Source organism: Rhinolophus sinicus, linkage group LG04 (genome assembly GCF_036562045.2).
Source record: "Rhinolophus sinicus isolate RSC01 linkage group LG04, ASM3656204v1, whole genome shotgun sequence".
Classification (NCBI taxonomy): Eukaryota; Metazoa; Chordata; class Mammalia; order Chiroptera; family Rhinolophidae; genus Rhinolophus; species Rhinolophus sinicus.
In genome coordinates, this window is record NC_133754.1 from 5,837,457 (window position 1) to 5,854,621 (window position 17,165).

The 17,165-nt window shown below is 47.4% G+C and overlaps 1 non-coding gene across 1 annotated transcript; it reads left to right on the plus strand.

Annotated features, from left to right (window-relative positions):
* Nucleotides 1-6,802: 6,802 nt before the first annotated feature.
* On the plus strand, nucleotides 6,803-6,874 carry TRNAE-UUC (transfer RNA glutamic acid (anticodon UUC)). The gene has a single exon. It is a non-coding gene; the product is annotated as a tRNA-Glu (tRNA).
* The last annotated feature ends 10,291 nt before the right edge of the window (nucleotides 6,875-17,165 follow it).

Consider the following 17,165-nt stretch of genomic DNA (forward strand, 5'->3'; position numbering starts at 1 on the left):
CTCCTCCACTCTCTCCTCTGTTCCTCTCTCTCGGCTCTCCTCTTCCGCTCTCCTCGGCTCTGCTCGGCTCTGCTCGGCAATCCTTTGTAGCCGCAGCAGTTATACCAGCGGCCAATTAGCTAACCGGCCACAGCCGACGGCCAATCAGCCACAGCCGACAGCCATTCACCACCCAAGCTAGCACCCTTCCACGTGAGGCCGAGAGCCTGTAAACTACTTTCTGGGGCTCTGTCCCCACACCTCCCCTTCCCCCTGCCTGGGAAAAGCTGTTGCCAGCTCTGCCTTTTCCCTGGCACCTGTTTGTGAGAGAAGTTACAAAAACAATAAAAATCAGTTCTCTCCACTTAGCTCAACGGAACTGTTACAAAATAAGAGACTTGACCCTGAAAAGGTACATACCTTAATTAAGACATTGTGGGACCTTGTGCTTCAGCTGTTGACTGACAAAGGGTGATTGAGATAAATACTTTTCTGTTATGATGTGTGAGTTTCAGAGACCGTGTAAGAAACAATGTTGCTTTCTCTTGTTTTTGTATACCTATTCAATAAAAAACCCCAGTGGGCCTTATTCTGGGCTCCAGTCCTCTGAGACTGAGAGACCCCTGGCCTTTGGAGAGATTTAACTGCATTAAGTCTCTGTTTGTTTCTTTCTTAAAAACAATCCAAACCGCCCCTTCTCGCACCCTCACTGCCCGTGTTGCGCTGGACTCGACGAGGGTGGAGCTTTGGAGCTCACCAGGCCAATTAGATTCAGATTTGGCCATAGCCGTAAGTGTAGGGGGCGGGCTTAACACCAAAAAGATGGTGCCTGCCTGCTGGCTGCCTGGGAAGAGGACCCCTCGCTAGGAAAAATGCCAACTGTCCTCCAGTCGTCCCTCTGAAGCACCACTCCTCAGTCTGTCCCCCATATGTCTCCAAGGCCCCCCGAGTCACCATCCCTTCGCTGGAGCCCAAGGTGAGTGCCTGCGAGCGAGTGAGTCTGTGTGCGGGCTGTTTAAGAGGATATCTGGGTTTCTCACGGCTTTCTGTCCTACCTGAATAGTTGGAATCCCCACTGTTTTTCAGTCAGTGTGGGGGCTCCTCTTCCTGGCACCAGTACTCCAGGCTGGGGTTGCTTGGTGAGGAGCTGGGGTCTCTCACTCCTGCAGGGGGAGCCTCTGCAGCTGAGATACCTCTCCCTGTTCTCACGCAGGTGTGGGGCCAGCCCGGTTAGCGTTTCGGCCCCTCCTACCAGTCTCGATGTGGCTGCTTTTTTATATCCTTAGTTATAAAACTTCTGGTCAGCCAGACTTCAGATGGTTCTCCAGGTTGGTTGTTCTATAATTTAGTTGTAATTTTAGTGTGTTCACGGAAGGAAGCAGGCACAGTGTTTATCTACTCTGCCACCTGGGATCTCCCAGCAAGTTACAAGATTTCTAACCCTAGACTGGGTAGAGAGAGGGAAAACATTTATGTACTTTTGGACAATCATGAAGGAGGTAATATTTCTGAAAATCTGTTGATGATGAGGAAATAGGGACTAGGGGTGTCTTCTCTGTGCCAGTGTCAGCATTGTGATGTTTTAAATCATGAAATGTTCATTTTCATCGGTTTAAGAAGAGTCTATAACATCTTCTCTCTCCCCTGAAGATGCCATCAGGCTCAGACTGTATGTTGTCATTGTTGCTGCAGTCATTCTCATTGTTATTGTCAATGATGGTAACGTAATATAGTGCCCTATTTTATGCAATATGTATAGTAGTAGAGCTGGTTTGATGTTGAGTTCCAATTCTGGAGACAAAATGCCTGGGTTTGAGTCCTGCTTCTACTATGAATAAGTTGTAAGACTTTAGCAAGTTACTTAACCTTCCTGTGTTTCAGCTTTCTGATTTGTAAAATGGGAATATTAGTACCTATCTCATCAGGTCATTGTGAGAATTAAATTGTTAATGTATAGTGTTCACAATTGTCCGGCACATAGTGGATCTTATATGTGATTGCTATTATTTTTATATCAAGCACTGTGAGATATATACTGGGTGTCATGATCAACTCTGAACTTGACATAACCCCTGAAAGACTGTGAACATATTGATGGCTAGGAATCTACTGATGATCATTGAGACAGGTTATCTCACAGGGAAAGAATAAAATGAGTTTAGAAATTCACTCAACTCAGAACTACTGGTGGGAAGTCCAGAAATGAATCAGAAATAGTTTTAACCTCCCACACAAGGTCCACCTTGATTTCCAGATTTCCACTTAGCACTTAAGTGGCAAAGCAAACTAATCGTGGGTCCCAGAGGGCCGTGATTTCAATATTTGAGCAACTGCCACGTGGAAAAGGAAACTTCAATGCTGGACACATTTTCTAGATGCGAGTTCTTGGAATACCTGAACTCATACAGCTCCGGAGTGTGTCCTCCAGAAAAATCAGAGAAGCCCGTCTCTGGCCCAGGGCTCAGTCCTGGGAGGAGCAAACACATAGGGGTGACAATGGGGATGGGCTTCCAGAGCTTTCCCTGTCCTGTGTGGTCAGAGCAGATGAAGGGAGGATGTGGGGGGAAAGAGGGTCTGCGAGGTGGGGAGAATATTAGGAGGCAGTGTGGTTCCTTGTTCTCTGTTGCAATTGCTCAGATATTAAAATGACGGTCCACTGAGATTCTCTGTTAGTTGCTTTGTCAGTGGAAACCAAGACTATTCCTCTGGGATTGACTGACTGACTGACTACTGAATGAATGAATGAATCAAGTAAGCAACCATTCAAACATGAGTGCTTGCTGCTGTGTCAGGAAAGATACTACACTGTGGAGATATTTTTACCTGGCCGAGGGATATTTTCTTCTTGCTACTTGCTGATTTGAGGGAAAAAGTAACTTTGGTAGAAGGGTCCCCAAAGAAACGAAGCTATTTTAGGAGATGGATTCATTCAGTAAGTGATTATGTGGACGAAGCACTGTACTCAAATTTGGGGTACAACAGAGTGAGACCCAGACTATCCCATTAGGAGCTGACAGTCTCTCATGGAGAGGGAAGCCGAGAAATTTGTCTGGCCCAGTGACTGATGGGGTGGGCCCACGGAACCAGCACCTAACCCAGTTTGGGGAGTTCAGGGGTATTTGCCCTGAGTCATAGGACGAGTAGGAGTTGCTAGATTTGGGGTAGAGGTGAAGGGCAGGGTTATATAAACAAGCCCTGAGGAAGTTCTCATCCCAGTGGCCTCCTGAGCTTAGTTCCAGTTTTAGAAACAACCCCATGTTAGACCTTGAAGATTAACTCACCCCAGCTGGGGCAGGTGCTGTTACCAAAAGAGCTTCGAGCTTAGCTTTGTGCCATAGGCTGGCTCTGCGCTGGCCAGAGCTCTCCTTGGGAGAGTGAAGTTTAATTGGGGCATGCCCTTATAAAGGGTGACTCCTGGGCCCACAGAGATGGAAACCATCCTCACTCCTTAAATGACTGACAGGCAGGGACCTGAATCGCACCCACCACTTTGACTAAGGTAGATGCCAGACAAGTACATGTTTGGGGCTTTTCTCCAATATCACATGGTGGATGAAATGGGAGAGCTGCCCGGTGAGAGTCAGCCGTAGGTGCATGGGGACAGGAATAGCTGTTCTTGTGTCAACCAGGAAGCTTTTTTGTGTGTGCATGGAACAAAGAAAAGCAGCTCACTTACTGCTCTGGCTAAACTTCAAACATTTGTGGTTTTTTTCCTCCTCCTAGGAACATTTTGTTCATGCTAGTGGTTAAAATGGGGACAACTTCCACACAAGTACAGCAGGAAGTATTTAAGTTAGACAAAAGGAAGGACTACTTGACAGAAGGATTGAGTACAGGACTGGGTTCTCAGGGGGATTATGGAATCCGATTTTCACTCGTGGACTTTCTTATTAAATAACTTAAATAATAGGGTTGGCAAGGCATAGGCCTCCATCGCATTTTTCAAAGGCCTGTGCTTTGGGATGCAGATGAAACAGGACTGACTTGTGACCAGGAAGACCCTGAGCTGGCCTTGGAGTTGGGATCAGACATGGAAAGAAGAGCGGGGAGGGCCGTATGGAGAGAAACAGGGATCAGAGCAGGAAAGTACAAGGGACAGCGGGACAGAGCAAGTGGGGTGACTTGGCATGTGTTCTCTGAAGCGGGGCACGGGAGGATAATGTTAGCAGGTTATGTGAGGGCTGGGTCATGGAAAGCCTGGAAGGCTTGGCCAAGGAGTTTAGATGTTACTCAGGCAAGCAGAAGCCATTTTTTTTCCAGGTTTTTGAGCAGGAAGGAGAAATGATAGAAATGGTGCTTCAGGGATCATGGTCTTTTAGAGATCGAAGGGAACTTATAGTTCAGTGTTTCTCAAACTCTAGTAGCATCTGAATCGTTTGGGGGGAGGGGAAGAAGTGTTTGTTAACATTCAGACTCCCAGGCCCTGCTCCCTGAAGTTCTCATTTGCAGAATCTGCAATTAAACTGAGACAACCTGCAGTTAAACAGAGCCACTGGTGGTTCTGGTACCACTGGTGTGACACCTGCCCTGGGAGAACAGTGTTCAAGGAGCCCAGGCAGGGGAGACTCTGGTGAACCCACAGAGAACCAATGAGGAAGAGAGTCAGCTCCAAAACACGTGCAGGCCCAGAAAGCAGGACTTTTCACAGTACCAGTCCAGTAGGAACTTTTGGTCCCCCTTTCTCTTGCCTACCCCACACTCCAGTCTTGGAGGGCCTTGGAGCCCCGAAAGGAGAAAATGAGAAGACGTGAGAAGTGGATTACAATCTCTTTCCTGGACAGTGGCCTCTGGCCACGTGGTGCTGGTAAATATTTAACCAGCACATCACTATTTTTTAACCGGGCACATCAGCTCTCCCAGGTAAAAGCCCTGCCCTGGAGAATTTGCCTGTTCCATGTAAATGCTCCAGCATGGCCATCTCAGGCTGCTAATGTGGTATCACTGAACAGAGTGGGAAGAGAAGCCCGCAGCTGTGAGCCAGTGGGAACCGGAGCCTCCTCACCACGGCCCCTAGTGAAGTCATGCCCGAGCCAGGCTGGTGGAGAACCATGTAGAATGAGCTCAAGTTTTCATCCGGTGGCAAGAGGAAAAGTCAACCCCTTTCAGTTTGGGGATAATAAGAGACAAAAGCAAAACTGCATTTTGGCAACATCCGAAGGAGGGTGCCTGTCCAACGAATGGGCTACACTGAGAACTTTTATCTTTAAAACTGTTAAGATACTTAATGAGATATATATATATATACCATTAAGTGGAAATACAAAGCTGCAAGGTACATGTGAAATCTCAGCCCCCAAACTGAGAACCACAGGTGCAGTTGATGAGGTTTGTTTTGGAGAGTTTAGTGTCCAAAACAGATGTTGCCCAAAGGAAGGCATCTGTCTCACTGATTAAAAAACAAACAAATAAAACCTCAAAGAGGCAACAGTGGTCCAGGAAGCAGCACCAAAGATGCGGCTACGACAGGTATACTGTCTTACACCTCACAGGTCTACCATGAGGATGAGACGAGCAAACCTGTTGGAACCCGTGTAATACACACAGCAGGTTTATAGTCCACAGGGTCTAGCTTTTCTTCAGAGCGTCATTGTTTCAGTGATGTTGGGTTATGTCCACTCCGTCAGGGAGCCTCACCGGCGATAATAAATGCAAGAATAGACTAGATTCTTCTATTTCGGGTCTCTTCACCCCTCCCCTCTTGCGGAGGCGGGTCACAACTGAAGCCTTAGGGAGCCCCAGTTAGGGGCAAAGCGAGGACCTTCCAAGTCCCTTTGCAGGTGAGGAGTGAGTAGGGAGACACCAGAATCAGTTTTTAAATGGGCTCCAAAGTGCCCGCCGCTAATAAAAACTTGTGTGTAGCGTGAGCGCCAACCCGGACCCCGGAAGCACAGCTCTCCCACGCGGGCTGTCGGAATAACGGGCTCTTCGCGTGTCCTTTCCTATTCCAAACGGTGCGTTGCTACCGCAGGCCCTGCTCGCAGGGAAATGCTGCCTGTCCCCGAGAACGGGTTCGGAGCCACCAGGAGCGGCCATCGGTCGCGGCTGCTCGCAGTGAGGGACTTACTGGGTCCGGCTGCAAAGCTACGTCTGCAGACCGGCGTCGCCTGTTGCCGCAGAGCCCGCAGCGCCTGGAATGCGCCCTGGCTCCTGTTCTGCAAAGATCGTCTTTAGGGGGACGGGACGGGGCCTGTGTCCAGCGGAGAGGACAGGCCCCCGGGCGCTGTGGACACCGTGGGAATTGGTGGCACAGTCGGTCCGGGGACGCGGGTCCGGGGCGTCTCGCCCCGCGCGGGGCTCACGTGGGCTCGCGGGGCGTGGGGCTGGGCAGAGGCCCGGGAACCCGCTGCTGGGACGCGCCGGTCAGCCCGCGGCGGGGACAGGAGCGCCAACTCCGTGTTGGCCTTGGCGCTGGCGGTTTTACGACTTCACGCAGCTCTGGTTTCTTAGCACTGAGTCTAAAATCCAAACCCCAGTCGTTCTGCACGCTGCAGGCTTTCGGGTGAGGAATTCTGAATAATGACTCATCCTATCGAGAGTCTGCGTCGGTGTATACGTGGAATCTAGAATCAGGAGACTGGATGGGATCCCAAAAGACGCGAGGATAGAGAGAGAAAGAGGGAGAGAGAGTCCCCGGCCCGCTGCAAAAGCGAAAGGCTAGAGCGCGGGCAGGAAGGGGTTAAACCGCCGCAGGCTTCCGCGCAGGCGCAGGCGCGAGTCAGCCGCGGCGGGCGGGGCGGGGCGGGGCGGGGCGGGGCGGGGCGCAGCGGGCGGAAGCCGGTGAGAAAGACTCAATTTGTCTCAGCTGGGGCTGACTGTCGTCGTCTCCCACATGGTCTAGCGGTTAGGATTCCTGGTTTTCACCCAGGCGGCCCGGGTTCGACTCCCGGTGTGGGAACGCCAACCTTTTAGAAAAATTAAGGTTTCCTTAACAAGGGAAAGGTGGGTCTTTTTAGAAAGAAAACACTACAACCCCATTTCTGAGCAGCCTGGGGAGGTAGAGGCTGAAGGCAATCGGGGTCGAGCGAGTGGGAGGGTGCAACCTACGGGAGCTCCGGGCCGCAGGCGGCGAACCGAGTGGCGGTGACTACGCTGAGGTTCGCTTCGGAAGGACGGCGTCAAATCCCAAATTTAAAAAAAGCGGGGAGCCACCCCGTCCCGTGCTAACATGCGTGTTCAGTTGGTTTTCCGGCCGTAGTTTTCCCTTGCATTGCGATATGGAGCAGAGGACGAAATGTGCTCTTCTTGGAAGGAGAAAGACAAGACCCATTTTAGGACTTTCCGGGCCTTCAGTTGCCCGAGCCCTTCCTTTGAGGACGGCAAGATTGTCAATCTATTATTACTGTGTTTGCGGTGACAAGAGTTTGCTGAAACAGTTGTTGGGGGTGGGGAGAGGAAAAGCGAAAATTAGGTTATTACAAATATTGAGGGATGAGCCAATGACAAAAAGCAACTTTCTTCTCACACCCTAACATATTTATTTGACACATCCTGTTTAAAAAACGCCAAGAATGCGTGATATACCCAACGAGAATTAGAAGTCTTGGTATTGATGTGACGAGACAGTTTCCAGCTGTGCGGGCGGCCGCTGCCGGCGTCCTGACCTCGCTCACCTCCAAGTCCTTGTGTTTGCAAAACCCACGGGGCATGTAGAAAGCAGCTGCTTTCCCACTGGTGTTGAGCTCTGCAAGTCCCCCAGTTGTTCCCAGACTGCCATCCACCCGAGAAGTGACTGTGAAAAAGACGTGGTGACCATGGGACGTTGTTTGACATTTGCTCTCTCTTTACAGTCCTTTGGGATTTTGAGGGACACAAAAACAAATGTCATCCTTCATGAGAAAAACACGAAGCTAACTATATGCAGATTCCAAATTCCTCATAAAGAGCTTGGAGGAGAAATCCATCATCAGCTGGTAATCTGTATTTATCGAATCAAGTAGGACAGAATTGAGGGGCAAAAAGAAAGCCCAACAATAAGAGGTAATATTTATTTATTGAGTATGTAACATGAACCAGGCTACATGCTTTACATACTCTTTTCAGTTTAATCCTTATTTTGTTACTAGGTAATATTATGTCTGTACTAACCAGGGGCCTAGTAGGAAACTGGTGACACATTCTTAGCAGAGAGTTTAATAAAAGGCCTATTTAGGGTTTATTTAGGGTTTAGAGAGGCAGCAAGGACTAAGGGAGTCGGAAAGGCTCCTGGGCCTAAATGGGGAGGGAGGGTAGCTGACGGACAGGCTCGTGGTGAGGACTGTGCTTGTCTGCTGTTGTTGTTGTTTGTTTTAAAACTTGCTTTTGCTTTCATAGAGCAAGTGAGTTTCATTAAAATGAAGGCTGTCAAATCTATTCATCCTATTAATCATTCATTTTCATAAAACAGATTTTAGGCAAAAGCTTTGGATGCCTGTGATACTTAAGATGCTCAGAGCGCAGTAGATGCTTCTAAACATAGGTACTTAATAGAAGGAAAAGGTTCACTTTGTGGGGACATGGTTGCTTGAGTTACATTTGGTATTTTTGCAGTTCCTCATTTTTATAAAATTTTGTCATAATTCTCATTAATCATCCTTATAATCGGTCTTTAGATTCATAGACTGAGCTGCAAAAGCCCTTAACAGTCATTTAATTGAGCCCCTCATTTCACCCATGATGCATTGGATCTGGGGTTTTATTCCTCTGGTTTCCTGGCAATGGACTTCCACACAAAAAATGGAATCTCTGCATGGTGTGCTGGACAGATACCACTCCCCCCAAATCCTGGCTTCAGAGAAGTGTAGAGAGAAGATGAATTTTAAAAAATTCTGTTGTATCTTGCTTTTGGTCAGTGTTCACAGGAAACGTACATGAACACAAAACAATATTTCTGTTTGAGTTTTTTTTTTTTTAATGCAGCATATAAACAGCTCTAGAAAATGATAATCTTAATTTTTTGGGATATTTGAAATAGCCATATATTCTTACTATGTTTCCATATCTGCATACAGTTATCAATTCTGAGGGATGCTGCATGAATATCACTTTATGCCCATCCACATAAATATTTATACTCATATATATTTGTATGTATGTTCCCTCAAGGACATATGCTTCATGCCAAAAATATCCTAAATAATTGCAACCTGAAAACTTCATATTAATATAGGAAAGAGAAGGTAAATACGGGTTTTAACTCACCAAAATTGTAAAACTGAAGAACTTGGAAAAACACTGAATACTTGGAAAATCACTGGAACAAATAATCAAAAAAATCAATTTGCAAACACCTAGAAGACCACAGGGTACTGGGTAATCATCCCACATAGCTTGGTGAAAAACAAAGCTTATCAGATGAATCTAATTTCCTTTTGTCACAGAGTGACAGGCATGGTGGATGGGGGGAGCCGTCAAGATAATCTATCCTGATTTAAGAAAGTTTGGGATTTCTATTTTGTTGTGTATGCATGAAGAAAATATAAGTATGGCCTTTGCCCTGTGGCAGTGACACATTTAAACCGAAGTTCACAACTCAGCTTCACCCAGATAGGCAACTTACTCTCAGTCTGTGCAAAAATGGCCTCACTCTCCTTCCCAAGTCTCTTTTGCCTGACTTCCTTATTTTTTTAAAAAGTATCATTCAGGTTCTGTTTGCACAAATCGCTTCATCTCTGTGTTCCTTAGTTGCCTCAGCTCTAAAATGGGGGTAATAAGAGGACGTACCTCATAGGCTGGTGATGGTCAGATGAGATAATGCCTACAAAGTGCTTGGCCCAGTTCTGAGCCAGTGGACGCTGGCTGCCATCACCACCACCACCACCACCACCACCACCACCACGTTTAGTTCCTCTTTCTTCTCTACTTCTAATCACAGCGTTACATCTGATTTCTACCTCTTCAGAGGCACCCACACACCATAGTTCTTATCTATTTCCCACGCCACCGTGCTGGGTCAGACGGCTTGTTCCTTGGACTATTGCAATAGGCGCCAGATTGGTTTCTCTGACCCCCAGCTTTTCAGGCTCTGGCGTGCTGCCTCTCACAGCTCGGAGCCAAGCAGGTTGCTCTCCTAAGCCTACGCTTCGGGGGTGTGGCCTGCCATGTGCTCCAAACCTGCCTTTGCAGCCTGATTCCCACCTCTTCCCTCCATGCACCCCAGGTTCCAGCTAACTTCTCTCTATGTCTATATCTGGCCTTTGCTCATTTTCTCCTCCACTGAGATGCTCTGATGGCCTTTCTTTCAGTGTCTGCATCTTGTCTCCTTGCTCTAAGGCCTGGTTCCAGTGTCTCATCCTTCATGTAGCTTCCGTTACCTTTCCTGCCAATGGGAACCTCCTCTGGTTCTCTTTAGCGTCCTGTGTACTTCTCTTCTGATACAATCTCCCCTCCAAGTTCAGGTCTTAGCTTAGAAGTTATTTTCTGTGAAAGCGCCTCCGGCCCACTGACATTGGGTGACATGCTTTGCTCTGACGTTCCCCTCTCATTGCCATGGCCCCACTAGACTGTATACTCCAAGGCCAGTGCCCTGCACACACAGTAAGCACTTAATAAATATGTGTTGAGGGAATGTGGGAGCCGGACAAGGATTGGATTGTTCCAAGAAACACCTTAGGTTTCAAGTTATAGAAAACCACCGGAATTAGTTCAGGCCCTAGAGAGACTCATTGACTCACTTATATACGCAAACGGGGGGAAGTGCAGTGGTGTGGCCGGGCTCGGGGACAACCAGAGCCAGTGTTCCCTCCCTCTGTTTCTGCGTGTGTCAGATTTATTCTCATCTGCTATGGACCAGCTGCTTCCACAGGGCAAACGATCTGGGCACTGCCGCCCCCACGCCCATTCCTCACAGCTTTCCCAACCACCAGGGAAGGCCTTTCCTTGGTTTCCGATGGAAAGTGCTGGAGAGGAAAGCAGCCTCCGCTGGGTCCTGTGCCATCTTCTGGTTGACGTGTGGGGTGTTATGAGTAACAGACCTCCTTAGAACCACATGGTGGAGAGGAAGGAGAAACAGATTAAAACTGAGCCAGAGAACTTAAATAGTGGTGATGGATGCACAACTTTGTGAACACCCTAAAAACCCCCGAATTGTAAGAGGCTCGATTTTCTGGTATGTACATTATATCTCAATTTAAAAATAGTGAACAAAATTAAGCCAGAGGTAAAGTTTTGCTGGCAAAATAAGCATTTTCACATTCTTTTCATCTGAGCTAGTCATTTATTCAGCAAAATTTATAGTGTGCCTGCCATGCGGCAGCACTGATCTAGGTTTACGTTTTAGCTGGGGAATCGCACAGACACAAACACTCCTAAAGCAGGTAAGAAGTTTGAGTTTCATTCTAAATGTGATGGGAAACCGCTGGAGGTTTCAGCACGAGAGGTCCAGCCCTAGGAGGAGACACCCTGAACGGAGGGACTCAGGGTCTCCAGGCTTGACGCTCTCTGGTGGCAGCACCAACCACATTTTCATAGGAAGATAGGAATGTTTGATCCGATCTCTGGAGATGGCTTCCATAACCTCATTTTCAGAATTTGGCAACTTTGTCATAAAATAAAGTTTCCTTGTGGACTAACCTACATTACGGTATAGTTTGCTTTTAGCCAAAGGTGGCCAAATTACAAAGTTTGAGGGCACAGTCCCAAAGATGGCCCTCACTTCTGACACCCACTGCAAGTTGGTGGGGGTAAGGGGGGGACGGGGATTCCTCAAACCACTCTCAAGATGGATGATGTGTCCGGAGGACCCACAGAACTCACTGAAAGCTGTAGTATTCACAGTTACAATTTATTGCAGGGAAAGAGCACAGATTGAAATCAGCCAGAGGAAGAGACACATAGGGCAGAGTCTGGGAGCATTCCGAATACCAAATTTCTGTTGTCCTCTGTCCCCGTGGAGCCAGTATACATTGTCCTCCCAGTACTGACATGTGACAATATGCACGGAATATTGCCAAGCAGAGAGGCTCATCTGATTTTCACTGGGGCTTCATTATATAGGTATGATTGATTGATTGATTGATTGATTGATTGATTGATTGTCCGTGTGATTGAACTCAGTCCCTAGGTTGAATAATAACAAGTGACTCAGAGCACCCCACCCCCCAGGTCACATGGTTGGTTTTTCTGGCAGCTCCAGCTCCCACCCTGAAACTATCAGGTGTGGCCAGCCCCTACTCTAAACAAGGACACTCCTATGAAGCACTAGATTATGTCCCAGAAGCCAAGGGCAAAAACCAGATGTCTCTGGGCAAGGCCGTGTTCTTGACTATGAGCCATTTTTTCCTAGTTTTCCTCTCAATGGAGATGGAGGAGACAGGATTGGTTATTGCCTCAAACTGTTTGCTGAAACATAAGCAAGTGCTCAGGGCAGCTGCTCATCCTGGCTCTGGCCTCTGCCATTTTTCCTCCAGACTTTCTAAGACGAAGTTCCAAAACGAGGGGCAAGGGGGGACCGTGGGGCCCCGCAGGTTTTCTGAGGCCCACACTCTTCAGCGGGCTGCCTCACATCGCCATGCTCTGATCCTAAAATGGAAATGAGGGGCCCTTGGGGTATGGGATGCTGGGGATTTCTGCCTCCTCGGAACCACAGGTTAGTCTGAGGGATGGCACCTGCATTAGGATTCCCGCTGGAAGTTCGAAAGCAAGGGTACGAACTGCGCGCGGAAAATGGGTGCCTGTCAGGATTAGTCCAGATCTTGCAGCAAAAACCAGGTGTCTCTGGGCAAGGCCGTGCCCATTTGACAGTGGACCTGGGGAGTTCACCTTCTTATCAGGGAATCCCCCTCCCCCCACACCCAGTGGGTTTTAGTTACAGTGTCCCAACACCTGCTGCAGTCTGGTGATGTCACCGTCTACCCCGACTCTCTCACTGTGTATAAACTTAGCAAGTCTATTTGCCAAAATGCAGTCCCCCCTCCCCATTTATTTCTTGCCTCTGGGTGCCTCTCTGTCCAGTGCTGTCTTCCATTCTAAGCTCTAATACAGGGCTGAGGGGGGTCTGTAGGCGAAGGCAGGAGATTTCCTGAGCGTCACATGTGCTCATGAGTCAAGGTGGGAACCGTGAAGCTGACAGTTATCAGAAGCTAGAGTAATTTTCCATAACCTCTGCTCGTTAATGTCCTGATTGGTGTTAATGGATTCACGGGAGGTGGGGAGAGCAATGCACTCAGGGCAGTGAAGGAGGGTAATCAGAATTTGGCTATGGCTCAGCAGTGGGGTGTTCAGGGAGGGGATGATTTGTTGACAACCCCAAGACAATAAGCATCCCCAGAGAGACCGAGAAGTGGAGCAGAGAGAATGACATTTGTCTCCTCTGACAAATTCAAGGCACCACTGGGACATCTAAATGGAGCAGTTTAAGAGCACAGGAAATCCAGGCTGCTGGAACACCTGTGAAAGTAGACACCTACGAGGGCAGTTGTCATTTTCAGGCAAATGAGGCCTAGGGGTTTTCTAACTGAACAGGGCCTGGCTGTTGTAAGCAGTGGGTGCTGGAAAGAAAGGAGAGCCATGAGTGTGGGCATGGGAAGGTGAGAGGGGTTTTGCGGTGTATCTGGCCCGCAGTGACAGAAGCAAACCTCTCGATCTGCAGTGACAGACATCTCAAGGGGCCTCCCGTCCCATCGCAGTTGTCATAGATTTGATATTGATTATGATACTTTTCTGGCAGATGGCAGCAAAGTACCTGGGGGAAGGTGTGACTTTTTCTACTTTGTGCAAAGGTGCTATATAAGCTGGCAGAAGCTCTGGGGTGCTTGTTACGTTATTTCTTTTTTAATATAAGTTGCCGAATAAAGCCTGTAAATTTTCCAGTCCCTTCTGATCTTGCTACGTTATGTGAAGAATCAAAGACTCTGAGCTACTGATTATTTTGTAAATTGGGCTTTTTGCATATGCTTTGTGTGTGATTGTGGATGCCCTAGAAAGGAGAGTTGGTACAAATTTCATGGAAAACCGTCCAGCATATTTACACATATGAAGAGCCATGTATGTGTCTCTTCATTTTATCCGGTAATCCCACCTTTAGAAATCTACATGAAGGGAAGAGTAGTGAAAGGGCAAAGCTATAGGTTTATGAACAAGGGTGTTGTTCCGTACAGCGTCATCTATCATTAAAAATATTTGAAATGAGAAAAAGACCCTGCAGTAGGAGAATGGATGGCCAGAGTGGTGCATCATGCGATGGAATATTACACAGCGGTATTATTTATAGCCACGATATTTAATGACACAGAAAAAAGCAGGATCCAAAACTCTATGTGTAGTTTGAGTCCAACTTTGTATTACATATTGTGTGTAGAAAGAAGCAAACACATCCATGAAAACAGAAAGGAAATATACCAAAAAAGTTAACAGTGGCTATATCTGAAGGGTAGAATTACAAGTCGATTTAATTTTTTTCCTTACACTTACTTCAATTTTGTAAGTTTTGGGGAGTATCTAATTCCTTTCCTAGTCAGTAACCCATTTCCCTGAAATGAATTCATGTAACTCGGGAGTCAGTGTTGAGTGAAAAATAAAAGGTCCTGTAATGCTGTCAGCTGCCCCCCAGCACAAGGATATTGCAGAGCTGTCAACCTTCTGTGCGCCTTTATCTGTTGCTCGCACCCTTTAGACTTGGGTTTCTGGGCCGACCCCTGCCCAGAGGGGAGGGGGACGTGGGGGACAATGAAGAGATCGGCTCCAGGCCTGCTGTGTCACCCCTTTATGCTCTCACTGGGGGGATGTGTGTGGGTAATCAGTCTTTTCATCTGAAAACAAATCCTAGATACCCTGGGCCTTGGCACAGAAATGCCATTTTAGCTGTACCCGAAAAACAGACAAACAGACAAACAAACAAACAAACAAACAAACAGGAAGCTCTTTTCTAGTGTTTAAAGACTTTTCAAGCACACCACCTGGATCTGGTCCGGTCTTCTTCATCTGGTAACTTCCTCTTGCCTTGTTGCTCTTTTGCAAATGAAAATCAAACTGTTGTTGTTTTAAATATTTTCCTGTGGCGTTTGGATCCACTCCTCTTCAGCTGGATGTAAAGGGCCCTGGGGAGATTTGCCAAAATGAATTTGTATGTCAAGAATCACGATAATGTGAGTTCTTATTTGAGGGTTAGCAGCAATAACTGGTGTTTTCACCAGCTGGAAAGAGGCCAATGTCAGACATGACACAGAAAATCATGAAAAGGGAAAATAAAATTCATTCCACGTTAGGCTCATATTAGGCTTATAATAAAAACAAATGGAAACCCTGGCTATTTAGCAAGGGTGCTTTACCTTTTAAACATGATCTTCTGAGGACACGATATGAATGGACCTATATACATATACACAGATGTCATAGGAAATCATTCTGCTTCCAAAAAAGTTAGACCGAAGAGTTCATACGTTTCCAGTCTCCTATTCAATTACTGTTTTTCCTCAGGTTGTGTCCCCAAAGACACCTATGGGGGGACGTGGGGGGCATAGCAAGTAAAACTATAGCTCTTCTCTCAGGTAAATGAAAAAACGTAAATGTTCTGCCACAGAAAAGTGAAAAGCGGTTATGTGAGAATGATAAGCATAGGAACCTAAGGACTGTGTTGATTCAATGTACTGACGATAACAGTTTGCCATCATGGTGGCATCAAGTCAAGTTAGATGCTGGAGCATGGAGGGTGATTGGCTTGGGAGTAGGAGGTAGAGGGGATGCAGAGACTGGAAGAGAAAACCGAAGCTTCTATTGTTCCGCCTCCAGACAGACGGAGCAACGGTTGTATTTCCTTGACTATTTTGGGGTGGGCTGGCGGGGGAGAGGCAGGACTCCAGTCAGTTGTGTGGGCTTTTAATTTGTTTGTTTTGCTTGTTTAGTTTTAAGTGATAAGGTGTAAATGTGTGTCCCTGACATGACAGTTGAATTCCGGTATAGACACCTGAGGTCCTCTGTTCCCTTTTCTCCCCACTGACTTCTTGCTTGTTCTGCCCAGTGCTGAGTTGGGGTCAAACAAGTCCATTCATGCTTGGGAATCTTCTGAGGGACCCAGTGTGCAGCCAGTGGTGAGATTCTTTTTCCAGTCCGTGTCACAGATCCATCCTCCCACTTCTGCTTGGGCCACAAGCCACTGGCAAGTAGTGAAAGGATCTCAAGGACAGGTACTGAGCAGCAGACATGGCCCAAGGGGCAGTGTAAATTCACGGCTTACTTTCCTGGGGAGACCCAACCCTCTCCGGCGAGATTTCAGCAAAAGCAGACAGATGTACACAGCCAGCAGGTCTGGTCAGAGCACCCTGGCTACTTTCACTAGCCTTTTTTGAACACGAAAGCTGGTTCTGCGCACTCAGCAGTTGCCGGGCACACAGCTCGGAACCAAGGCCTTCGCAAATTCTTTTCACTTCACCTCATATGCCGAGCCCATGCTCCTTTTCTGGCAAGGACACTGGAAAATTCCCTGAACGCAGAGAGCTGGCTCTATTTCCTTGCAATTCTACTAAGTGCTGTGTCCGTGCTGGTGAGAATGGAGCAGCCCAAACATCTCCAAAGTGCTGGCATCTCACACAAAGGGCGCCTGGGGCACCGGTGACAAGAAACAGAGTCCCACATTTCAGCCTGGAGCTTTTAGGGTTTAGAATAACCCTGACACCGAAGGTTTGGTCACAGTGGCTGCATCAACTTGGGCCCTCCTGGGACTTTAGTGGGTCCCTGAATATTTTGAATATCTTGGCAAAGCTGTTCCTGACTGTGTAACCTTTATTTTGTCACCTGCAATCCTATGCTAACAGCTACTTGTTTCATAGAGACATAAAACTGAGGGAGAATCAAATAGCCCGGGGAAAGACTTCAACTGACACACAACTTGGGATTGATTCAGCCAACGTGTGATCTCGGGGGACATCCTATCTGTTCTTCAAATCCCAGTTCTTCATCTGAAATAATAATAGAAAATGCAGTGCCTACATGTTAGGTCAATGTGAGAATGGCTGAATGAGCTAACATGCAAGGTTCCCAGCGGGAACTCCAAGATTCCTACCCTCCCCTTCCTCTCTTCTTGCTCTCTGTCCTTTTCTCCCGTCTCTGGAGCAGTGATTTGCAAACTATTTTAACTGCTGGAACTTAAGAAAAGTCAAATAAATATGTACATAGAAGGCAGACATAGAAAAGCGATGGGAAGGGAACACCGGGTTTGTTCCCTCTGCTTCTCCTTGGTAGATGGACGTTTCTGGCAACTGAAGCGCTATTGGGTG